Consider the following 27,343-nt stretch of genomic DNA (forward strand, 5'->3'; position numbering starts at 1 on the left):
CGTTCAATTCTACAGATTTGATGTAATTAGCTATAAATTTTTTTATTCTCTCTCTTCCTCGACCCTTTCATGTGTGTTAAGTTGTTTTTATATATAATTCAATCACAAATATAACAGATTCGGATTATCGGATTATTTCTTGTAGCGGAGATATTCGTAGAAGTGATTAAACAGTAAAAGATAGGATCTTATGTTACCGGTAACGTTCAACTACACCGATGAACGAGAGAATAAACAATTGATCCATGAGCTTCGAACAATGAGAGAAAGAGAGCGATGACACACATTTCGAGAGTGAGACTAGGTTAATTCTTTATTTTCTTATAGTAAGCTCCAAAGTTTTTCTTTATATATAGGTGGTAATGAGGGTGAAACCATTATCACTCCTTATATAGGTGAGTCTCACATTAAGAAAACTCGAGATTTATTCCATCTCGTGGTCGCTAAACATACATGATATGAAATTCATGTGTCATGGTGTTCAATCCTTTTGCTGCAAAATGAGAGCATGTCTTTCTCAAAAACATTATGCATAAGTTTCAATTCAGATGTGCCTAAACATCTAACTCAATGTACACCGAATAAAGACTACTTCTGGTTGTAATGATAGAATATTTCAAGTTACTTCTAACTTGTTACCATATGAGCCTTAGATATGTTAGTACGACTTAAAGTACTACACAATCGTCATTTGCTTTAAATGAAAATCATTTCATCCTTTATGCAGGGCGACTCTGCTTCATTGAGTTAGCTCTCTAATCACTCAATAAAAAGCTTCATTCTTACTCCTCTTATCACTGAATGACAAGATAAGAGTAAACCCTCATGTGAGTGAGCTACTTTTCTGTCCGACATGCACTACTAGAAAATTCTTGATTTGTGACAGAACATTCCATCAGGAAATCAACCTATTTCCATAATAAAACGGATACTAACAAAACGAAAAACATGATTAAAACAATCGACGCTAATTTTGTTCACGCTTTATGGAACATCTGGGCGAAATTAAGAAAGAGAACATCCTTTTTGGGCCGATGCCTCTAGAGCCAGAAGAAATGGTAGTTTCCTCATAAGATATTTATCTCTTCTTCTTCTTCTATTTTTTTTAGTCTAAAGAAATAATACATGATCCTTCTTTTATCTGGTCGGCTCGTTGATCAAGACTTTTGTCTTATATTTTAAAAAGTGTGCTTCATATTTCCAACGAGCTTATGGTGGTGATAAATAGCCCTATGAGGCCCTTCCAGTGTCATTTAATTGGTCATGGTATCCCGACATTTCACCGTAAGTTACTGATTCGAACCAAAATCTATTTTTAGGTACAATATCAAATGATATCGAAGGGCTCAAATGCAAGGCCAAGCATCGTTTTTCAAAGAGAGAATACACATGCTAGTTTAGTTAAAGGATTTCTGACAGCTGTCAGTCGGCTTGGGAGCCCATTCGTCCGTACAGCATAAAGAGGCTGCCTCTATCAGCACTACTGATGGAAATTTTGGCGAAATTATTTTCGTCACAGTATCATTATGTTAGAATACTTTTTCTCGTCGGAATATCTCGTCCTAACTAAATAAGCAGAATTACTTATCATTTTGTCGGAATATCCATTCTGAAATGAAGAAGCAGAATTATTTATCATTATGTCAGAAAACCTTTTACTGACAAAATTTTGTTAGAACATATTTTATATTTCAAAAGGTCAGGAGTTTCTCATACTTAAAATTGATCTAGGACACCTCTCCACCTTGCTTGCTTATATTTATCTTCCTTTTGATGGGATGAAGGACATTCATGGATACTCGAATTTGCAAGTATGTTCTCCCAATTCCATTAAAATTATTGGCACCATATTCAAACGACCTATGAAATTGCTAATATGCATTGTCACCTTCTCAGACATGAACGGCAAATCATAAACCTGCACCAAAAACTTAGCATTAGTCAATTGTAATTCATTTGGATTACGTGCTTCCTTGACTTTCTCAGTAATCAATAAGTTCTATTCAAACATCCACCGGCCTCCTTTGATAACTCGCTCTCTTTCTATGGGGTGGAAAATTTTGAATTGAAAAATGGTTGGCTTAATCTCAGTAACATGGATCCCTTCCGAGGGTTGCGATACACTACAAGAAGATAGAGAGTTAGCTACCCAATATTTAGTCGCTAATTTGGTGTAAACGATGTTTAGTGATCGAATTTCGTGGTTTAGTGATTGAATTACAATCTGTTGCTAAGTAGCAGGTTGGTAACATCACCGAACATATTTTTTCTTAATATGTCGTAAAAATTATGACTGTTTTGGCGATCGCAAATCTCGGTCACATGTTTAGCTACCGTTTTTGCAACTATGTGCCATCGCTAACAGTCAAACAAGAGCCATCCACTGGTTAGTTTATCGATAGATTACAATGAAATTTTTTATCAGTAATGTGCCATAATAATATATTCTATCGGTAATTTATCAGCCAAATTTGGTTAGAGACTGCCGATAAATTTTTTTATTTTATAATTATAATGACAATTGCAGTTATAATTACAATTTAAGTAAGCTTCACAATAAATTAAGCATAATTAATAATACTCATGAAACTAGAAATATATATTTATAAATAATCTTCCAAGTTTAAGTCAAAATACATAAATATCATATTATAAAACCTAAGTTAAGTCAAAATATATATTAAAATATCTAAAACCTAAGTTAACACAAATAATTCAAGTCAAAATATCTACCATTATCCAACACCTAGATTAACCTGACTTCGATCTATACTCTAGCCTATCTTTACACTCGTCTGAAGTCGATTGATAGTAATTTGAAGTTGGCTAATAGATAGGTTCATTTGTGTCTCCAGATTTGTCAATCTCTTTTGTAGCTCTGTCACCTCAATTGCATTAGCACTCATGTGTATACCTTCAGCCAATCGCTATTGTCGATCATTTCATTGCTCTAGATGTGCTATAAAACTGCTCTTATCGGTATTAAAGCCATTAAAACACTTATTTACGGTTTCAAGTGTGGTTCTTATCTCATGAATTCCAGTACTAACACCTAAATTAGATGCAACAACAAAACTTGAAGATGATGATGCTCTTGAATTTCTATTAAGCCCTCTTAGGCTCATAGTTCATCAATGGAATCAATGATTTCCTCAGTAGTTTGTTCAACTTCAACATAGGTAAGGTGTTTATAAGTTTCCTACAATAAATTTAAATAAACAATAAAATAATATATATCCTTTAAATCAAAATTATGATTCTTATTATAAAATTAATATTATATATTTGAATGTTGAAATTGATTGAAACGTGACAGGTTTAAATTATACATGGTTCCATAAAACTTTTTCTTTTTGCAACATGTTAAAGAGAAAATATTACATGATAATTAAAACTCTGAAAAGCAAGATAACTTTTTTTTCTATCACATGATTAATCTGGCTTTTCAATTGAAACTATCACATTATATATATTTATATAATAGATTAAAAAAAAATACTAAAGAATAATGATATATAGAGTAAATCCTAAGGTATAATAGAATTCCTCCGAGGAATATATGGATTGTGAGGAGAATAATTATTATTATTATTATTTAGAAAAACAATCTTATTATTGATTAAACATCAACATCGAAAAGATGCAAAATCATAGACGAATATGTAAAATAAACCATCCTATTTGTCAAAGAATTAGAATATAATCAACTTGATTCGTAATCTACGGCAAATCAAACCAAACAGAACGTATAAAAAAATCCTAAAATTAACATTAGAAACACCAGAAAAATAAAGGGAAAAGTAAAAAAAAAAATATTTGACCAATTTGCAAAATAATTTCCGTGATTTAAAAATTTGTAAATAGGTTTATGTGCTTTGTACAGTTTACAAACTCACTCAATTTGTCAAAGATTATTGTCATCTAAAAAATTAAGCGATTTGGAAGAATTAAAAAAAACTTATTTTGCAATTATATAGTTTTTATTATATAGTTATTATTTATAATTTTTTTTAAAAAATTTATATTATTTTGAATTATTTAATTATTTAGTTTTTTTTATCAATATTCATATAACATTTTTTTATATTGATAAATAACATTTCCATCCATGTTAATCATTTCATATGTTAATAATATTAGCCAGTGGCGAATAAATGATTGTTCGGTTGGAGGAGGCCGATTTTACATGTGGTGTGTAAAAAAAAATATTGCTAAATCGAACTTGTTCAATTTTTTTTATATACATGTATTGTAATCAGAGTGGTCAATAACTAATTTTTAAGTACCAATGTAAAACTTCTTAAAATTAAACTATATTGTGTTTAAGATTCTTAACATAATTTTTTTTTGTCTAATAGAAAAAATCGGATTTAGATAGGGCCTAATAGGGCAAAAAAAAAAGAAATTTAGATTTAAGAAGGACCTAACAGGTAAAAAAATAGAAATTTGAATTTAATGAAAGTCTAACAAGCCAAAAAAAAATTAGAAATTTGGATTTAGAGAGAGGGCCTAACATGGAAAAAAAAAAGAATTTTGGATTTGGAAATGACCTAACAGGATATGAGTCAATTTTGGGGTGCTAATTCAACACACGATCTAAATTGCTTGGAAACAGGGAGACTGGAACCACTACAACCTCAAATTTTATGGAAACGGAGAGGGCCAAAAATACTCGTGGCCATGATGGTTCCAGCGACCGGAAGGACCCGGACCCCTATCTCCATCCCTGACATCAGCTCTTTATATGTTTACCAAATGTTAATTTAGTTAATAACTAATAACCATTAGCTAACAATAAACATCTTACAATAACGGTCGGCTAAGAACTGAAACAAATAATTTCTTAATTAAGTTTTATGTTGATGGCTAACTTTGTGGTACCTAACATTTTATCTGGTGTAATTCTAATTAATCTTGAATTTAATGTTTTAATTGAAATATTAATAAAATTTGAGAAAATCAGGTTTCTCAAAATGTTTACATTGTATTTCCCACCATTGGATGAGTTTATTTTGTCAAAGTTCATCACCATCCAATGGTGGAAAAAACAAAGTAATGTTTACTTTGTAAAAAACAAAGTAAGTATAGCTCTAACCCTAAAGATTAGGGTTGATCAACACCAATAGAATTTAAGTACAATAATTAATTAATTCTGTTGTAAAATGCATCGTAGTGGCTATCATAATAATCAGTAATATTTTTTTTAATCACCTAGTAAAAAAAATCAGATTAATTTAGATTCGAATGATAAGGTAGCTTTCATTCGATAATACAAAATTCTCTCACTAAATATTATAATTATAATTGCATTCTCATTTTTTAAATTTTAACTATGATTCAGTGACCAAATTGATTTCATACTTTAACCACTTAATACGCGTACCTATACATGTATGTATGATTTTTTTTGTTAAATAATATAAATAATAGGGAAAAATTACGTGATGTAAAATATTTGCTCTATTTCACAATTTGGTGTAAAATTTTTAATTTTGCACATAAAATTGTATAACTAAAAACTTTCCACTAAAGTATACAGCTGGTAATGGTGACCGATCCACATGAAGTCAACGCGCCACATCAGCAATTTGACCTCCCTAAAAGTTAAAAGATGACCGATCAACTCGAAGTCAACGCGTCACATTAGTAATTTTGACTTTTAGAGAGGTCAAGTTGTTGACGTGGCGCGTTGATAGGTCACCAAAAAAGTATACAATTTTGTGTGCACAATTGAAAATTGTCAGGGAAGACCACATAGGCGGCCGCCTAGGGCCTCCCGGTTTGGAGGGCCTCTGATAAAAAAAATTCAATTTTTTCTTAAAAAAATTCAAACTTAATTTCAATTACAGTATAATAATACAAGTTATCTCCTTGTTAGTCATTGCCTCTTAACAACAATAGCATAACAAAGGGCTTCAAAATATATTTTACAACTTTCCTCTTAACAATAATAGGATTGCGTTACAAATTTAGCTATATGGTTATTATGGAAAGTAAATTCAGCACCTGCTTACAAAATAGTATAATTTTAAAGTCAAGATTTACCAAACAATACTATTTCAATCCCTATAAGAAAACAACTTCTTAGCTACCAAATTAAGCAACTAGATCAATATTGGTCGCTAAATTGCGACCAATGTAGTCGCTAATGGTTTTTTCCAGTCGCAGAAAGTAGGGGACAATTGATGCCCATGTTACCGTGTATTTTCATTTATCAATAAAAATAGAAAATAATAGAAAATAAAAAGAAATTAAAAAAATATAAAATAAATATAAAATAACATTAAAAAGAAAAACCTAAAATTCTTCTATTCTCGACCTAACTCCTCTTCTCTCTTCTCTACTTTTCGAACTAAGCTCACTCTCCTCTCTTCTTGTCCGACCTAATCCTTCTCCTTTCAGACATCTGACCTCATCCCTCCCCCTTCTAAATCATAATGCATTCGAAATATCTATTCAACTTTACCTCAAAAGAATGGTATCTTTTGATAGTTGTCTTTTATAGTTCAACTTTTATTAAGCTATTTAGTCCAACTGATACCTATTTTGATTGGTAATTCATGCTAAAAAATACCATTGATGAACTTGAAGCATTTTATGCGGCTGCTGGAGATGTTCAACAGGGATGGGGAATTTTTTAATTGGGTTCAGCTGCTTCGTACTCCTGTATGCTAAAAATTCAAGAGCATCATCTTCAAGTTTTGCTGGTCCATCTAATTTATTAGGTGCTACTAATAAGAAACACACTTGAGACTGTACAAGAGCACCTTGAAAGGTGATACGACTTCAAAAGTAATTGACAGAGTTGGAGATAACATATTAGGTTAACCTAGGTTATGATATCTTGTTAGGTACATTATATATTTTAACATATTTAAACTTTAAATATTAATTATTTCTAAATATTGTGTGGTTAATTTATTGTGTGGGTTAAAATATGTTTACAATTGTATTTAATAATCCTAATTGTAACTACAATTATAATTATATATAAAATTTATAATTACAATTAAATATATAAATTGTCCAATAATATACTACCGATGATTCGCCATAAAAAATTTCAAAAAATATTACTGACAACAATTCCGTCGGAAATTCATGGTAAACCGAAAATCTGATGTGCCCACCAAGCCCATTAGTGACTACAAGTAGTCGTAAAATGTGGTCGGTAAAAAGTGCGACTACTCAGCGACTAAATCAAACATAGACTGCGACTATCGTAAAAAATAGTTGTCGTTTGTCCAGCGACTAGGTCATTTACGACTGAACTTGTTTGGTCGGTAAACCACTAAATTCAGTCTGTAAATTGCTTTAGCTACCAGCAATGCAGTAGCCAAGTAGGTGTTTTCTTGTAATGTCATTAATAGATGATGAGTTTTTTTCGTTAACAGAAAAGTCTTATTGGGTGGTCAAAATGTTAGAGGATGCAGGATAGCCAAAATATAAAATTTCACATTAAACAAAAACTCATCTTTCATTAACGAAGTTTGAAATTGGATTGTTTTGTACATAAAGGTTAGATCAAATTTCACCTAATAACCATAAGGATAAATTTGTACATAATCTAACAATAATATATCAATTAATTGTTTCGTTCTTTGCAAATTGCCAAAAAAGTTGATCTTTAATTTTTTTTTTTTGTGTTTGCGTAAAAAAATAATTATATTTCATATATATTAGATTTAAATTTGTAAAAAAATTGAGTATGAGAACTGACATGGGTCAGGACTGGCCCTGAGCATAGGTCAAGACTGCGACCGTCTAGAGCCTGAGCCAAAAGGGATCCAATTTGTTTTTTACTGTATATATAATAATTTTTTTAAATATAGTATAATATCAATTCATACCTAGAAAAATGACTAAATAATATGATATTTTAGGTTTAAAATAGGCTCAAATTTCTATTTTAAATTTTAAGTACATTTTTTTTTATTAGTAGCTTTTTATCTCTTTTTTCGCCTAAGGTTCATAAAATGTTAAGACCAGTTCTGTCTAAGGCCTCTAAAATACTGGAGCCGGTCTGAAAAATTATACATCAAAGTGTGAAAAAGACGAAAATTATACACCACGTATATAATCTACCCAACAAATCAAATCAATTAAGCAAATCAAGTATCAATAGATTGCAACTCTCTTTCTTGCTTATCAAGGAAAAATAAATAAGTCAAAATAGTCTGCTTATGTTGCATGTTCATTGAATCACTTAAAATTAAAAAACAATATTGCTTGAACTGCCACATGCGCCATTTAAATTACAGATTTGAATAAAATTATGTTTTTTGAGATTTCAGAATAGATTTAGAGAAAAATACCTTTAAATTCAATAGCTGTATTTTAATTTCTGATAATCCAATACTCAGAAATAATTTTTTTTTATTTTTGATATATATTGATGAGTAATAATATAATGAATATGTACATTCTACGTCTTAAATATTTTTGAAACCTTGTACTAAACATAAAAACTTAATAATAAAAAAATTATAAAACTTTAATACTTTCATGTAATAATTATATTTCTACAAAATAAAGCATAAAAAATTAAAAATATTTTATTTATTCATCTTTGATTATAATTATAAAATCAAAAGTGAATTTTATTAAAATTAAATTGATGCCCTTTCAATATGGGACTGTGTACTGGAACTTTTTGCACACATCATTTAATGAGCCTGAATGGAGATAACGTAATTGAATGAGGAGATAATTCTCTGAACGATGTTTGATATTGACTCAATTTACTAATATGAGGCGGCTAATTACACAATTTGATATTAAAGATAAAATTGATCTTAGTTCACAATAACTATAGGAGAGTTTATGTGCTTTGTCTCTTATTTTTTTAAAAAAAATAAAGCAAAAAATAGAGAGAAAAGCTTTGAGAAATTTAAAAAATTATTCAGCTGGTATAAATATATATATATATAAGATACAAAAATATTTTATGTATTAAATTTCTTAGTGAGTTTTATTATAATGTAAAGCTAATTATCATTTTACTTATCAATAATAAATGAATAAAAGTGACAATTGAATTGAGGAAAATATAGATTGATAAATGTATTAAATAATAGGGATATTTGCATAGAAATTCAGCTTTAAAATATTATCTGTAATAATTTAAATTATGTTAAACTAAATAAATCATTATTTTTAATTTATTTATTTTAAAGATTAGGATTTATAAATTAAAAGTTTATAATATATTTTTTAGAATTTAGGATTTATGAATTTAGATTTAGAATTTTTAAATTAGAATATAAAAATAAATTTATTTGTGATATATAGAAAATAGGGATATATTAAAAATTAATTCTAATAGTATGATAATTGTAATTTTATAATAATTAGGATTATAATAATAATGTTTTTCTTGACCATTATTATTAAAGCCCATACTGGATTCTTGGAGGTAGAAAAGGCCCCAACAGTAAGGGCCCATTAGGCCCTCTTTTCAGGAACCAATTTTTGCCGATGTTTTTATTTAGTTTTATGAAAACATAGTTGTAAAATTAAAATCCCACAGAAAATTATTTTAAAAATTCAAATAAATAAATAAAATATTAATACTAGTCTTAAATTGCAACTCTCTTAAAAAAATTAGATAAATATTATTTTCAACTGCATTGAGTAGTTAGCCTTGTTTTTATGATACGAGGGTTTGGTGAGTCTGGTTAAGAACGTCAATTTCGGCTGTTTGATTGCTCATCTCAGTCCCAACCTTTACGCAAAAAAAAAAAAAAGTTAGCCTTGTTTTTTTTACTGGAATTAAATGCTAGTGAACTGAACTGATAATATTATACTTTAAAAATAACAATAATTCAAATAAATAAATTTATAATAATAATGGTTCTAATAATAATAATAATAATAATAATAATAATAATAAATAATTACGATTACAATAAATAATTACGATTACAATAAATAATTATAATTACAAAAATGTGAGATCCATTTACATATTTAACCCATTTACATATCTATACTATTTTTTGTGACTTTCGCAAAATACCCCAACTTTTCATCTTCCCCCCTTCCTCTTCCTTGCACGATTTCTCTTCCCCTATCCAGACCTTTGATCTTCCTCTCTTCCTTTATATTGCGAAATCTACATCATTTTCTTCATCACCATGTCTTTCTCTTCTTCCTCTCTTTATCTCTTGATTCTTTATCTTCTTATTGCTAGAAAATTAAGTCATGGTTCTTCATCTTCCTGTTTCTTCTTGTCTCTTGGTTTCTTTCTTCTTGTGCGGATTAAAGAAATCGTTATTCGACGTTATTTTGATTGTTTTTCTGCATTTATCATATGGTTATTGACAATTTTAATGGTAAAATGCAGAAAAAAATGTAAGTATCTACTGTTTTCTCTTCGTTTTTTTCCAGAAAATCATTTCGCAAAATGGGCTTTTGCGAAGGTCTGCGAGGAAAGAGAGGTTGGAACGCAAGATTTTACTTCGCGAAAACAGATTTTGCGAAGTCTGCGAAGAGAAATGTTCATGATTTTTACCTTCGCGTACTCTGGTTTCGCGAAGTAAAATCGTCCTTTTTCTGGTACATTTCTCTTCGCAGACTTCTCGTAATCCGTTTCACGAAGTAAAAGCGGCATCTTTCATGCACATTTCTCTTCGCAGACTTCGCGAAATGTTCTTTCTCGAAGTCAAATCGTCATTTTTCTTCCTAACACGATTTAATTTTTGTGAATGTGGTTGAATACATGACATCCCTTTCAAGAAGGCGGTGTATTGGGATGTCGGGGAGGTAGAAACCTGCCGATTTTTCTTGGATTCTTTTCTCAAATAGGGAGAAATGTCCATCAAGATTGGTCACATTGACTTTGAAATGGTAATATTATGATTTTAATGTTGTTATTGTTGCAATCTTGTTGTAAATTTTGATAATTTTAATGTCGTTATTGTTGCAATCTTGTTGTAAATTTTGATAATGTTATGATTTTAATGCTAGAATTATTGTTGCACCCTTGATGTTATGCTTTTTTTTTGTTATATACCACTTCGCATATTTTGCAATATGCGAAGTATGCGAAGATAATACTGCTTAAAAACACGTCTTTTACTTCGTATATTGCAAAATCTGCGAAAATGAAAGTTAATTTGCGAATTAGGATTGTCTTCGCATGCTTCACATATTGCGAAATATGCGAATTAAAATCATCTTCTAAACCAAATATTATCTTTGCATACTTCGCATATTGCGAAATATGCGAAATCAGACGGAATGGAGAACGAAGAAAGAGTAAAAAATTTCTTAGTGTTATATATATATTAAGGTTATTTTGGGAAAGTCACAAAAAAATAGTCTATATATGCAGTAGGTTAGGTAAATGGGCCTCCTATTTGACCCAATTTTGTAATTTTCCCATTATTGAACTGAAAATTACTGAACTGAAAATATTGGGGGAACTAACCATCTTGGTCGAATTCAACATGCAAAGAGCTAAAATCTTAGTGCCATACCCTTGTAACTATTATTTGGAGGAAGATATGTTATTTTACCCATCGACCTGACCTAAATTTACATTCACTTCTTTAAGTATGCTTAATGTTTCTAAAGTATAACTACAATGCAATCTACTTGTCTTAAAAGTTCTATCTTTTAAAATTGAATACCTTTCCTTGTGAGTGTCATTGTAGAAGACGGGTTTGCTAGGATTTTTAGGGAGTTCATATGGGCGAATATTAGCCCTTTGAATTTTAACCTCATAAAATTCCTCCTCTCTGTTTTCTTGATCTTTCTCATCATCTCTGTTTTCATGATCTTCCTCATCGTCTTTGTTTTCTTAATGTTCCTCATCATCTCATATTTCTTCATAATCCTCATCATTTATATCTTCTTGATCTTCCTTGTCATTTTCATTCTCTTTGGAATCAACATCTTATATGTTTTATTCACCATCACAATTCTCATCTTCTCCATTATGTTTACCATCACAGTCTTTATCTGCTCTGATCATCACCGTTATAAATTTCACCATCTTTTCGTTCTTTTTCCTTAAATTCTGCGACCGACAATTCACATGCATGAACCTCATTTACATTAGTTGTGTTTCCACCGAGTTTAACTGGATCATGGACTCCTGTGACTTTTTCAACTCTTGACCTCGTTGGATAGCCATCTTTCCTTATTATTTTGAGTCTTTTTATCCTTATTTTCACTTTGGATTTCAGGTTAAGAGAGAAAACACAAAAAAATTGCAGACTATGGATTCAGGGTTAGGATTCAAAGAATTGGGGATTTGGAAATAAGAAAGAGATAAGAGGGGGATTCAGAGCACTACAAGAAATTTGATTTTTAGCAACGCAAAAAGTCATTGCCAAAAATATTTTTCACAACGACTTGTCATTGTTTGCAACGACTTGTTACAAGAGGATCCGTTGCTAATGCTTTATGCAACGACATATATGTCGTTGCCAAATAAAGGTTTTTGGCAACAACATCGTTGTTGCAGTACATTTAGCGTTGCTAAATTTGAGGCATATAAAAGGAGATGAAATTTATCTTTTACAACAGCGTATGATGTTGCTATATATGTTCACGTTTAGCAACAAGGTTGTCGTTACCATAAATATGATTTTTTGCTACAACTGTTGTCGCTGCCATAAATTATGACAATCGCAACAGTGTATGGCGTTGCTATTTATATTTTAATTTTTACCATATCGTTTAATGTTTTGCAACAATATTTGACGTTGCCAGTTATTATGATGATTTGCAACAAGTATTCTATTGCTATATACTTTCACATTAGCAACAACCTTTTGTTGTTGCTATATATTTTAATGTTACAAGTTTTGTTATTGCCATATATATGGTGTTTGGCAATGAATTGTTACTACAAAATAATATATACATATAATAACAAGACCAATAATTACCATAAATAGAAAGCTAATTAATATGCATAATTAATTATCAAGTCAATGGTTCCACGGTTCTCGACATAAATACCAATACATCCAAGTGAAAGAAATAAGCAATTATCAATATTACCATACTAGATAGATAAAGTGAATGATGTCATTTTTTTTAATAGAGTAACATAACGACAATGATAAAAAAAAATACAAGTTTTAAAATTAATTTTCAGATAAATGATAAAGATTTTGCAAACTCCGATTTAAAAGGGAAAAAGGATTATGATACATACTTGTGCATTTCTAGAATGGGCCAAGCCAACTGCTCCAGCACCATGTCACATACAGAAGCCGAATTAAGTAGAAGGACCTGATTAGTAATTTTACTTTTGTTAATTAATTTTGTTACTTGAGATTGCTTTTTTATTGTTATTTGTTTTTGTTGGTCCCTTGTAACGTTACAAGTATAGTTCCAAGGGGGGGTTAGGAACTATTTAAAAATTTTAAGCTAGGGCAGACTTCTTTTTCGTGAGAAAAAGGTTTGGACAGCGGCGCTGAGTGAATAGCAAGATACTGACTTAGTCAACTAGTGACTAGGTCAGTTTCTTTACTTGAGTCAGGAGATAGCACTTAGAGTCTATTCCTGAGCTAAGATATTCAATGCGCACAACTCAGCTTGACCTCTTTACTTGGTCAGTTTTTGTTTAAGCAAGCAATAAATATATAAGGGAGTTTAAGGTTAGAAATATGTTACTCAGCAGATTTATCCAGGTTCGGCCTCCAAGCCTACGTCTTGTCCCCGGAACACGTTCCGAGATTTCGAATTCTCTACTGAGCTCTTTAACGGTAGAGCATCAAACCTTTTACAATCTTAGCAACTGAGTATAACAAGAGTACCTTCCTCTATACCTCTACTCAATCCTAATCTCTCGCTGAGTACTATAACCGAGTACTCAGCCTCTCCTTTCTAATCTCTAGAAATGATAAGTGTTTGTCCTAAACAATGATTGCTAAGACACCTTAGATGATTGAATAATCACTCTAGACTTTTACACAAAAGATATGAAATTTAGTGTAAGATTGCTTTGCTTTTTCTTGCAGAACTTTGCGTAGAGATTTGGTCAGCGTAATGGCTTGATCAAGTTCTGTTGTGGAATGAAGCAACTGATGGCACTATTTATAGAGACGTCTGAGGCATCGGTCATTTCCAATTTCGAAATAACCGTTGGAGGGAAACGGCTTCCTGTCGTTGTCACCCAGTCTTGCTCAGAGCTCTCGGCCAATCAGATTTGAGTATCTTCTGTCCTCGGTCAGCTTTTGGTCAGCTCGGCAGAATGTCTCTCCATTTATGGTAAGGTCAACTAGACAGCATACTGTGTCTTCTGAACTTTACCCAAAGTGGAAACACTTTGTCTGGAAGTTGTTCTTAGCCAGCTGTTGTCTTGTACTATTTGTCGAATCAACTCAGCAGCTTCGTCCCGAAGTTGTTCCACGAAGGTCTTCTAGATTCTTCTTCCGCTGAGCTGCGTTTTGTACATAACGACAGCGTTTTGACATACGCGGGCCGAGTTGCCTTAAACTGTTTGACTTGGGCTTTGACTTCCGTATTGGGCTTGGGCCTTTTAATCTTTGTGTCTTATAAACAATTTAACTCAACATTGAACAAACACATTAGTAGAATACATCAAAGCATTTAAACTTAGTGTGTTTTAGAATATGTTTTTAATTATACTTAAACAATTTTGTCAAATCAAAATTATGTGGAAAGGTGTTTCAACAAACTCCCCCATTTTGATGTTGGCAAAACTATTCAGCGAAGAACTCAGTATTGAGCTCCCCCATGATAGTTGACCTAATTATAACTTAGCAAACTCCCCCGTCAGGGTTGAGCTACTGACTTAGTTTTACTCTAAACATTTGAAGGTTTAGTCGAGTAAGTCTAAAGTCAGTTTGTAGATATAGGTCAGCTCATGGAACATATTCTATTTTACTCAGAGTTTAAGCGGAAGTTGTAACATTCAGAGGGAGCTGAGTAATTTGTTGTTCAATGAGTTTTATAAGACAATGTTATATGAACATACAAGTCAATGTCAAACATGTTATCAGCATTGGGTACGATCAACAAGTTTTATAAGCATTAAACATGGTTGATGTAATTGAAGATACATAATGACTTAATACTCAGCATCGTATAAAATAACTCATAACTCAGTTTTAGGATAAAAAGATGCAAGTATTGATATTACTAGAAATAGTCAGCATGTATAACAAAAGATAAGCATAAACATATAGACTACAAACTTAGCATAACTGAGCTAGCCTAATTTCTATTTCTTTTTCTTTTGCTTGGACTGACTATGCTCATGCTGTGTTCTAGCTTGTTCCTTCTCCCCCGTTTTGTCAGCATCGGGAGGAGGAATCCTAAAGGCGTCGGTTAAGACGGCTCTGGTCAGTTCCGTGGACAGCGCCTTAAGTCTATCGGCGCTTTCATTGACACCATCAAAAATTGCAACTCCATCATCTGATACCTCGGCGGGTATATTGAGTTCAGCAGCGCTGATCATGCTTACTATGAAAGCTTGAGATTTACCTATCCAGGTAAGTGCATCGGACAGACCAGCAACGACTTGATGAAAAGTCTTTAGTAACGATGTGTCGTAGTATTGACGCTGAATATTGCTGTGACGTATGTGGTTGAAGGTTTGTCTGGTGATAGACAACATTTCATTTTGCTTCATAGCGTCAGTGTCCATCTCTTGCTTGTTCAAGTTCAGCAATCGAACGGCCTCACCAATTTGCTCTACTGAGCACTGAGAATAGGAGACCATTTGCTCGTTGGTTTTGATTTGCTCAGTGTGAAGCTGAGCAAAAAGCATTTTGACTTCATCAGAAGTTGCATAGCGCGTGTTTGCAGCTGACAAAGTCTGAACTTGTTCTTGAAGAGCGTTGCGATGTTGAACTATTGTCAGCTGGATCTCAGCCAGCTTTGCGATGGAATCCTGCTTAGCTTGCTGTGCTTGAAAGGTAACGATGACACTCAGCAAGTCCTTGAATCCCTTAACTTCGTTGAGAAGCTGAGTTACATGGGAGAGCTGAGTTGTCTCAGCAGTAGAAGACCCAGCAGCAGGTTGAGTGGTTTGATGAAGGTCTTTGATTAGTGTTTGCACCGAGTCGATGATTCTTTTTCCAGACTCGGTGGCATGCAAGTAGCTAAGAGGGCCTTCATTACTTTGCCTTGTTGCCTCAGTATGACCGGTTGGAAGAGGAGTCAGAGGAATAACGTGGTCAGTGACTGGAAGTGTGCTTTCAATCTGCACTTGAGGTTCTGGTAGAGCTGATTGATCGGCAGATGTGTTGATTGGAGAAGAGGTAATTCTAATGCTGTCTGTGCTGACAGGGGCAGAAATGTTTTGAGTCAGCACAATGCTTGGATTGACAGCATTTACAGGAATTGACTCAACTTGACTTGTTGAGTTGGCGGAAGCATTCAAGTCGTCGTGTTCCTTTGGTGAATAAACAGAGGCTTGCTTTTCAAGGGAAGCCAATGGAGTAGAAGTTGGTTGTTTTCTGAAAAATTTCAGCTTGAGTTTAGAAGGGTCTTGGGTCGGCTTCTGGATAACAAAGTCAGGGACAGTTGGTTTCTGAACAGGAGGGTCAATGAGAGACTTCTGACTTGCCTTGATTAATCTTCTTCTTGGAGGAGGAGGGTCAGCTTGTATAGATTCTCCTGAGTGAGAGGGAGAAGTTGTTGAAACACCTTTCCACATAAATTTTGATTTGACAAAATTGTTTAAGTATAATTAAAATACATATTCTAAACACACTAAGTTTAAATGCTTTGATTTATTCTACTAATGTGTTTGTTCAATGTTGAGTTAAATTGTTTATAAGACACAAGAATTAAAAGGCCCAAGCCCAATACGAAAGTCAAGGCCCAAGTCAAACAACTCAGTACAACTCGGCCCGCGTTTGTCAAGACGTTGCCGTTTTGAACAAAACGCAACTCAGCAAAAGAAGGATCTAGAAGACCTTCGGGAACAACTTCAAGATGAAGCTGCTGAGTAGTCTCGACAAAGCGTACAAGACAGCAGCTGGCAAATGAAAACTTCCAGACAAAGTATTTCTACTTTGGGTAAAGTTCAGACGACACAGTATGCTGTCCAGTTGACTTTACCATAAAAGGAGAGACAGTCTGCTGAGCTGATCGAGGACAGAAGATACACAATTCTGATTGGCCGAGAGCTCTGAGCAAGTCAGGATGACAACGACATGTAGCCGTTTCCCTCCAACGGTTATTTCGAAATTCGAAATGACCGATGCCCAGACGTCTCTATAAATAGTGCCATCAGAAGCTTCACTCCATACAGAACTTGATCAAGCCATTACGCTGACCAAATTTTTACACAAGTTCTGCAAGCAAAGAAGCAAAGCAAATCTTACACTACAATTCATACATTTGTGTAAAAGTCTAGAGTGATTGTTTCAATCATCTAAAGTGTCTTAGCAAATCATTATATAGGACAAAACACTTATCATTTCTAGAGATAGAAAGGAGAGGCTGAGTACTCGGTTTTAGTACTCAGTGAGAGATTAGGATTGAGTAGAGGTATAGAGGAAGGTACTCTTGTCATACTCAGTTGCTAAGATTGTAAAAGGTTTGAGGCTCTACCTTTAAAGAGCTCAGTAGAGGATTCGAAATCTCGGAACGTGTTCCGGGGACAGGACGTAGGCTTAGAAGAAGCCGAACCTGGATAAATCTGCTAAGTGAAGTATTTCTTACCTTTAACTCCTTATATATATATTGCTTGCTTAAAATAACCAAAAACTGACCAAGTAAAGAGGTCAAGTAGAGTTGTGCGCGTTGAACATCTGAGCTCAGGAATAGACTCTAAGTGCTATCTCCTGACTCAAGCTAAGAAACTGACCTAGTCACCAGTTGACTAAGCCAGTATCTTGCTGTTTACTCAGCGCCGCTGTTAAAACCTTTTTCCTTAGAAAAAGAAGTCCACCCTAATTGCAAAAAAGTTTAAATAGTTCCTAACCCCCCCCCCCTTGGAACTATACTTGCAACCTTACAAGGGACCAACAGAAGTTTCCTCTTGATCAGCATTCAGCTGGTCAGCTTGTTCTTGTTCTTGATTAACATTTGATTGGTCAGGTTCTTGTTCATTTCCAGCAGCCAACACAGTATTGGTTGGCTCAGCTCCAACCTCACTAGCTGTCTCTTCTGTGTCCTCAGCGTCATCCTGACTGCTTGCTTCTTCTTGTTCTTCATCTTCTTTACTATCACCATCTAACTCTTCCTCAACTTGTGCAATGAACTGATCGTCCAGATGCACATCATCTTCTTGATGCTCAGCTATAGTTCCTAGACACTGTGTGTAGTGAGAATCACCAGGAACAACGACGTCAGTAGGAATAGCATCAATAGGAGTCAGTGTAGAAGACTTTTGCTTCTTTTGAGGTTGATCATCAGCATCTCTTCTTTCCTCAATTTCAGGCTCATCTTGCCTGCTCCTTTTCTCAGCTGACTTAGGTCTCTCCTGACCTGGTTCAGCAGCTGACTTAGGCTTCTTGGCCTGAGGCTCAGCCTTCTTTGAAGGAGTCCCAGCAGCTTTCCTCTTGCGGGCAGCTGGAGCCTTTGTCCTTTGGCTTTGCTTTGGAGCTGTTTCCTCACCTTGTTGTTCAGCAGCAGCTTTTCCTTTCTTTAGTGGCTGATTGAACTTCAAAGCCCTTAGTGAAGCAGCTGTTATTTCAGATCCTCTAGCTTTAACTTCATCAGTTAGGTCTATTTGATGATTAATGAGGATCCTGGTGATGAGCGAGCCCAGCCTGAGAGTTCCAGTGCTTCTTAGAAACCCAGCAATCAAAAATACTGGCATGTTGATAGGCGTGTATGTCAGCATATGCCATATAAAGCATTGCTCGAAATTTGTCGCTGAGCTGGTGCAGTTTATCTTTGGGTAAATAAAGTAGGTCAGCAGGTAATGAGCCATCTTTTGGTGCTGACCCATGGATGAACTTGAGATTTCTCTAGAATGACTAGGGGGCTTGCAAAAGTTGACTTCGTAGTTAGTGTCATCCTGATCTCCAGTTCTTCTCAGTTTTGCTCCCTCATTTTTCAACTTCAGCAAATTCGCCAAATAGGTGGGATTGATGAAAATCGTTTTCTCCCTTACCACTGTTGTTAAGTAGTCCTGGTTATCGTCAGCGACTAGGAGATTGTGGTAGAACTCCCTTACTAGGTCAGGATAGGTGTGGTCTCTAATGGAGAACAGCTTTGTCCAGCCATTCTTCGATATCCATTCGCAGAAGGGTTGTTCGGATGTCACGAAGGCCTCAGAAACCCATCGTGAGAAGTCTACTTTCCATTCGCTAATGTTATCAAATACCTTGGTATAGGTTCTTATTTTGGTCGGTTTTCCTTTGGAGGAGGTAGCTTGCCCAGTTTTGCCTTTGCTCGGCGTAGTGACCTTGGTGGTTTCAGGCACAGTAGTTTGCCTGGAGGGTTCATCGGAGCTGGTCTTAGGGTGACCGGCACCGGAGATGTTGACGGAAACTCTAGTCATAGTTTCAGAAACAGATTTGGAAACTTTGAGAGTTTTGAGAAGGAGACTGCTTTGCCAAGAATTCGGTAAGTGTAAAGAAAATAAAAAATGGGGATTCACCCATTATTTATAGCGGTGAAGAGTGGATCTCATCGAATCCATGTGTCAGTTTTGCCTTGGGATTGTCAACCGACAAAGATCCTGGCTTTTATGACACATTCGGCGCATACGTCATCCTAGGTGGCTATTCACGTGCTTTTGCATTTAATGCAACGGATCTAACACTCAGCGTTTAGAATACTAAGCGTTTTATATTCTGAGTGGTCAGTAGTATATGAAAGGATGATTTCTCAGTTTGAGATTACTACTCGGTGTGCATATTAACTCAGTATTGATATTTATTTTGCATTAAGTACTCAGCATAACAATCACTCAGCATGCATTTGCATAAATCATTCAGCATAGTAATTCACTCAGCATAAATTTTCATTTTAGAACAGGAATTTACTGAAGAGGATTAAACATACCAATGGCTTCTCTCAGTATGCTGAACTGTTCACGAGCCAGTGGCTTTGTGAAGATATCCGCAAGCTGCTCATCCGTTGGGACATAGGTCAGCTTTATCTCACCCTTGAGTACATGGTCTCTAATGAAGTGATGTCTTATGCTGACATGCTTCATCCTGCTATGTTGAATTGGGTTCTTTGATAGATCAATTGCACTTTTGTTGTCGCATTTGACCTCAATTGTCTTTGTTTGAACACCATAGTCTTCAAGTTGTTGCTTAATCCATAGGACTTGAGCAACACAGTGACCAGCAACAATGTACTCAGCTTCAGTGGTAGACAGGGCTACTGACGCCTGCTTCTTGCTGAACCAGGATACAAGACAACTTCCTAAGAAATGACATCCTCTAGAGGTGCTTTTCCGTTCTAGCTTGTCTCGACCATAGTCAGCGTCAGTGTATCCAACGAGTGTAAAGCCATGAGTATTGGGATACCATAAACCTGCGTTCACTGAGCTTTGCAAATATCTAAGGATTCTTTTTACAGCTATGTAATGAGATTCCTTAGGGTTAGATTGATATCTAGCACAGTAGCATACTGAGAACTGAATGTCCGGTCTACTGGCTGTTAAGTAAAGTAGAGAGCCTATCATACCTCGATACAATTTGCTGTCTACTGACTTACCATTCTCGTCAGCACAGAGGACAGTGTCAGTGCCCATAGGAGTGGATATTGGCTTGCAATTTTCAAGATCATATTTCTTCAATATCTCCTTGGCATATTTAGCTTGACTGATGAAGATGCCGTTCTTTCCTTGTTTGATTTGAAGTCCAAGGAAGAAGTTGAGTTCTCCCATCATAGACATTTCAAACTCAGTCTGCATTTGCTTGCTAAATTCCTTGCACATTGACTCATTAGTAGCACCGAAAATAATATCATCAACATATATTTGAGCCAGCAGGGTATCTTTACCCTTTCTCTTAATGAATAAGGTTGTATCAGCTTTGCCCCTGACATAGTTTCTAGTCAGCAGGAAACTGGTCAGCCTCTCATACCAAGCACGTGGTGCTTGCTTGAGGCCGTACAGAGCCTTTTTGAGTTTATAAACGTGGTTTGGGAATTTAGGATCCTCAAACCCTGGAGGTTGATTAACATAAACTTCCTCGTTTATAACTCCATTAAGAAATGCACTCTTAACATCCATTTGAAACAGTTTAAAGTTCATGTAAGATGCATATGCACATAAAATCCTAATAGCCTCTAGCCTTGCCACTGGGGCAAAGGTCTCACCGTAGTCAATACCTTCTTGCTGACTGTAGCCCTGAGCTACAAGCCTTGCTTTGTTCCTGACTACGTTTCCTTGCTCATCCAGCTTGTTGCGGAAGACCCATCTTGTTCCAATGGTCTTCTGACTCCTTGGATGTGGCACTAGCACCCATACATCGTTTCTTCTGAATTGGTCAAGTTCCTCTTGCATTGCGCTCATCCAGAATTCATCTTCCTCAGCATCAGCGAAGTTCTTAGGTTCCTGAACTGAGACGAAGGCTACATTGCTGAGGTACCTCTTGAGTTGGTTTCTTATCATCAGGGTATTTTCAGCGGCATCAAGGATTGCACTCTCTGAGTGCCCTCTTGGAATCCTTATCTCTTTGGGTAGATTGATGTCTTGTGCTGTCTGTGTTTCAACAATCTCTGCAGGTGAAGACTGGTCAGTGAAAACAATATTTGGTTCACTTTTACCTTTGGTTAGCCCTTGAGGGAATGACTCAGTGGCTGTATCTTGATCAGCGGGTGCTGAGTGTGGATCATCCTCGGTCAGCGGCAGATATCTTCCTGCAGGGTTAGTTTCGTCGAACTCAACATGTACTGACTCTTCTAAAACTTGAGTTCGTTTATTGAAAACTCTGTATGCTTTGCTGTTTATTGAGTAGCCTAAAAAGATAGCTTCATCAGCTTTTGAGTCAAATTTAGCTAGGCTATCTTTAGTGTTTAAAATAAAACATTTACAGCCAAAGGCACGAAAGTATCCAATGTTGGGCTTTCGTCCTTTCCAAAGTTCGTAGGGGGTTTTCTTTAGTATAGGTCTAACAAGAGCCCTATTAAGAATATAGCACGCTGTGTTAACAGCCTCTCCCCAAAAATACTTTGGAAGCCTATGCTCACTCAGCATTGTCCTGGCAATTTCAACCAAGGTTCTGTTCTTCCTTTCAACAACCCCATTTTGTTGAGGCGTCCTAGGAGCAGAAAAGTTATGGCCAATGCCGCTGGCTTCACAGAATTCAACAAACTGTTGGTTTTTGAATTCTCCACCATTATCACTTCGGATGTGAGCCAATTTTAGGTCTTTATCATTTTCAAGTTTCTTAACCAAATTTGAAAATGTCTCAAAGGTCTCATCCTTGCTACTCAGCAAGATGACCCAAGTGTACCGAGAGAAGTCATCTACAATGACCAAGGAAAATCTTCTTCCACCCAGACTCAGCGGCTGGACTGGACCGAAGAGATCCAAGTGTAGTAATTCTAACGGTCGCTTAGTTGAGACAATGTTTTTGCTATGAAAAGATTGTTTGGTTTGTTTTCCATCTTGGCAAGCGTGGCATAATTGATCTTTTTCAAATCTAAGTTCAGGCAGTCCCTCAACCAATTGCTTTCTTACTAATTTGGCCAGGAGGTCCATGCTTACATGACCAAGTCTCCTGTGCCATAGCCAGGAATTTTCTTCCTTTGAAACTAAGCATACAGTTTTTGAAAACTTTTTCTCTAAGTCTAGCATAAAGACATTATCAATCCGAGGGGCAGTTAAAATTAACTCGTTTGTTTTTCCCTCGTATATTTTATATCCAGTAGCATCAAATATAACTTTTCTCCCATTGTCACATAGCTGAGCTACGCTGAGTAAGTTATATTTGAGTCCGCTGACTAGGGAGACTGACTCAATAGTAGGATTACCTCCGATGGTTCCTGATCCTACTATCTTACCCTTTTTGTTGTCTCCAAAACTTACGCTTCCTCCTCGTTTACGCTCAAACGTGATGAACTGAGTTTCATCACCAGTCATGTGCCTTGAGCATGCGCTGTCAATATACCACATCTTTGACTTCTCAGCACACCTCAGGCTTACCTGCATTGTAACTAGTTACTTTTAGGTACCCAATTCTTTTTGGGTCCTTGCTTGTTAGGTTCAACAGGTAAAGCATCATATTTTATTTTATGGCGGCATACTTGGACAGTATGGCCATTCTTTCCATAGAAGTCACAACTAACCTTCCGTTTAGGATTTTTCACTGACTGGTCAGCACCCCAGTGCTGAGCGTGCCAGCACACCTTAGTGGTGTGTCCTTTCTTCCCACAGAAGTCACACTGGACATTCCGCTGGGGATTCCATCTCTGCTGACCAGTACTTCGGTACTGAGCATTCAGAGGAATATTCCTTTTGTTTTGAACCTTTAGTTGGTTCTGGATATTTATGACGTCCTTTCTCAGTTTCTTTGAATCTGATTGGACTTCAGAGACAGACTTATGTATGATCTTCATGTTATCATGCAAAGTTGAGTTGTCCTGAAGAAGGTATCTGAGGTCACTTAGCTTTACCTCTTCAACCTCGTCACAGCGCCTGCTGAGTGCTCTAATTTTCTTATTACACTTTTTGACAAGTGTATAGAGGTCACTCAGGGCATTACCCATTTCGTTTCTGAGCTGGGAAAGTGATATAACCTCATTTGATTGCTCCTCATCGTCAGATGCAACGGAGGGGTCAGCATGCTCAGAGACGCACGACTGGGCAAGTTCGTCAGCCATGAAGCATATCTTTGCTGACTCGGTGGCCTCAGCTTCTGTTGATGAAGACTCATCACTGTCGCTCCATGTTGCCACCATTGCCTTTTTGCCGTTCTTCTTATCTTTCCTCAGCGTGGGGCAGCTTGACTTGATATGGCCAGTTTGATGACATTCAAAGCATGTAATGGGCTTTGAGTTGTCTTTCTTGTATTTGCTGTCGCTGGACTCAGCTTTATACTTATCAAACTTTCTGTAAGGCTTCTTAGAATATTTGTCATTCTTCCTAAATAGCCTTTTCATCTTTCTTGTGAACATAGCCATCTCTTCATCATCTGTTAAGCTCCCATCAGTGGAGTCAGCTTTCATGACAAGAGACTTCTGCTTCTTGTCTTCAGACTTTTCCTTCACCTCGAAGTTTTTCATCGATATCTCATGGGTCAGCAGTGATCCGATGAGTTCGTCATATTTGTATGTGGTTAAGTCCTGAGCTTCCTCAACAGCGGTCTTCTTTGCTTGCCAGTCTTTAGGAAGACTCCTGAGTATCTTTTTGACTTGTTCTTCCTCAGTGAAGATCTTCCCAAGTCTCTTGAGCTCATTGATGATGTTGGTAAACCTTGCATTCATGTCAGATATTCCCTCATCATTGTTCATTTCGAACAGCTCGTACAGTCTCATCTGCTGGTTCACCTTGGACTCCTTTACTTTATTGGTTCCTTCGTAGGTGACCTCCAGCTTCTTCCAGATCTCTTGCGCCGACTCACAACCTGAGATTTTATTATATTCTGCAGCATCGAGCACACAGTGAAGCATATTTATAGCCGAAGCATGATTTTGTAGCTTCTTGATATCATCCTCTGTCCATTTGGCCTCAGCTTTAACAACTGTTTGGCCAGCCACAACTTCGACAGGTACAAATGGGCCTTGGACCATGGATAGCCAGGCACTCATATTTGTAGCCTGAATGAAATTTTTCATCCTATTCTTCCAGAAGGTATAGTTAGACCCGAAGAATAGGGGAGGCCGAGTAATGGACAGCCCCTTAGGTAAGATCTGAGTTGTTTGGTTTCCTGGGAGAAACCGAGTGCTGTTTTCGCCCATAGTGGGGATCAGCTCAAGGTGGTTAAACCTTTTACAGTGAGCTTTTAAGCTCTGATACCACTTGTTGGTCCCTTATAATGTTACAAGTATAGTTCCAAGGGGGGGTTAGGAACTATTTAAAAATTTTAAGCTAGGGCAGACTTCTTTTTCGTGAGAAAAAGGTTTGGACAGCGGCGCTGAGTGAATAGCAAGATACTGGCTTAGTCAACTAGTGACTAGGTCAGTTTCCTTACTTGAGTCAGGAGATAGCACTTAGAGTCTATTCCTGAGCTCAGATATTCAATGCGCACAACTCAGCTTGACCTCTTTACTTGGTCAATTTTTGTTTAAGCAAGCAATAAATATATAAAGGAGTTTAAGGTTAGAAATATGTTACTCAGCAGATTTATCCAGGTTCGGCCTCCAAGCCTACGTCCTGTCCCCGAAACACGTTCCGAGATTTTGAATTCTCTACTGAGCTCTTTAACGGTAGAGCATCAAACCTTTTACAATCTTAGCAACTGAGTATAACAAGAGTACCTTCCTCTATACCTCTACTCAATCCTAATCTCTCGCTGAGTACTATAACCGAGTACTCAGCCTCTCCTTTCTAATCTCTAGAAATGATAAGTGTTTGTCCTAAACAATGATTGCTAAGACACCTTAGATGATTGAATAATCACTCTAGACTTTTACACAAAAGATATGAAATTTAGTGTAAGATTGCTTTGCTTTTTCTTGCAGAACTTTGCGTAGAGATTTGGTCAGCATAATGGCTTGATCAAGTTCTGTTGTGGAATGAAGCAACTGACGGCACTATTTATAGAGACGTCTGAGGCATCGGTCATTTCGAATTTCGAAATAACCGTTGGAGGGAAACGGCTTCCTATCGTTGTCACCCAGTCTTGCTCAGAGCTCTCGGCCAATCAGATTTGAGTATCTTCTGTCCTCGGTCAGCTTTTGGTCAGCTCGGCAGAATGTCTCTCCATTTATGGTAAGGTCAATTGGACAGCATACTGTGTCTTCTGAACTTTACCCAAAGTGGAAACACTTTGTCTGGAAGTTGTTCTTAGCCAGCTGATGTCTTGTACTGTTTGTCGAATCAACTCAGCAGCTTCATCCTGAAGTTGTTCCACGAAGATCTTCTAGATCCTTCTTCCGCTGAGCTGCGTTTTGTACGTAACGACAGCGTTTTGACATACGCGGGCCGAGTTGCCTTAAACTGTTTGACTTGGGCTTTGACTTCCGTATTGGGCTTGGGCCTTTTAATCTTTATGTCTTATAAACAATTTAACTCAACATTGAACAAACACATTAGTAGAATAAATCAAAGCATTTAAACTTAGTGTGTTTTAAAATATGTTTTTAATTATACTTAAACAATTTTGTCAAATCAAAATTATGTGGAAAGGTGTTTCAACAGTTTTCCCTAAAGAAAAGCTCTCTTAGGAGATGGCGTATAGCAGTTAGAGCAAGGAAGTAGGCAAAGAAGTGGTGGCCACCTTTCCTGTAGTGGGTCTGCTTTGTAACTGTTTTTATCTTCTTCTTTATTTAAGAGAAGCATCCCTGTATTTAGGGGTGTACAATGAATATTTTTTTTTTGTATTTGGAACCCAACCCAACCCAACCCACTAAAACAAATAGTTCATGGATTGGTTGTTAAAACCAACCCAACCCATCAAATATTCAAATTAAAAGAGTTGGGTTGGGTTGGGTTGGGTTGAATATTAATTCAAATAATTCAAAATGATAACTATAAATAAAAAAAACTATCTTTGAGAATATTAATTATTATGAATTTTTTTAGCCAATGCATGAACATTACTAAATTAACATATCAACTAAACAATAGTTGTAACTAAAATATCAATTAAAATAATAACTCCAAATTTTTCAAAAAAAAAAAACTCTATAAATTTGTTCACTTGAATTTCAATTAACATACACGTAAAAACTATTAGTCCAAATCAAATTAAAAAGTTTTCAATAGAACATCATCAAACAACAATGTAGTAACATCCAAATCATCTAACGCATCGGGGTGTGTTGCTATGCCCTGCACCCGAGAAAGAAAAAAAATAAATAAATAAATAAATAAATAAAAGAAATAAAAAAATAGATTATAAACAACCTACGAACTTTTAATATAGTATTGCAACTATATTGAAACAAACAAACATAACTCAAACAGAGAAAAACCATAAGAAAATGGAAGAAAATCAGTACCGTGAGTTTTTTAATAGGTTCGTTGACAAGAGGCGGCTCAGTAACAGTAGCGATCTCAATGGTGGTCGTGATTTAAGAGGAGAAAAGGCAGACCATGATTTAAGCGAAGAAAACAGCAGACGCCATTTAAGAGAAGCGAAAGAGGACGGCGATTTAAGAGAGAGAAGGAAGCAGTGAAAGAACGATTTAGGGATAAAATTTAAGAAAGTAATAGGTTATAAAATTAATTTGAATTGGATGAATTAATTATTCTAATTTTATCCACTATTTTCTAAATTCAGCCAAACCCAACCCAACCCAATAAATAAATTAAAAATGTAGAATATATTGG

This window comes from Euphorbia lathyris, chromosome 5, assembly GCF_963576675.1.
Source record: "Euphorbia lathyris chromosome 5, ddEupLath1.1, whole genome shotgun sequence".
Taxonomy (NCBI): Eukaryota; Viridiplantae; Streptophyta; class Magnoliopsida; order Malpighiales; family Euphorbiaceae; genus Euphorbia; species Euphorbia lathyris.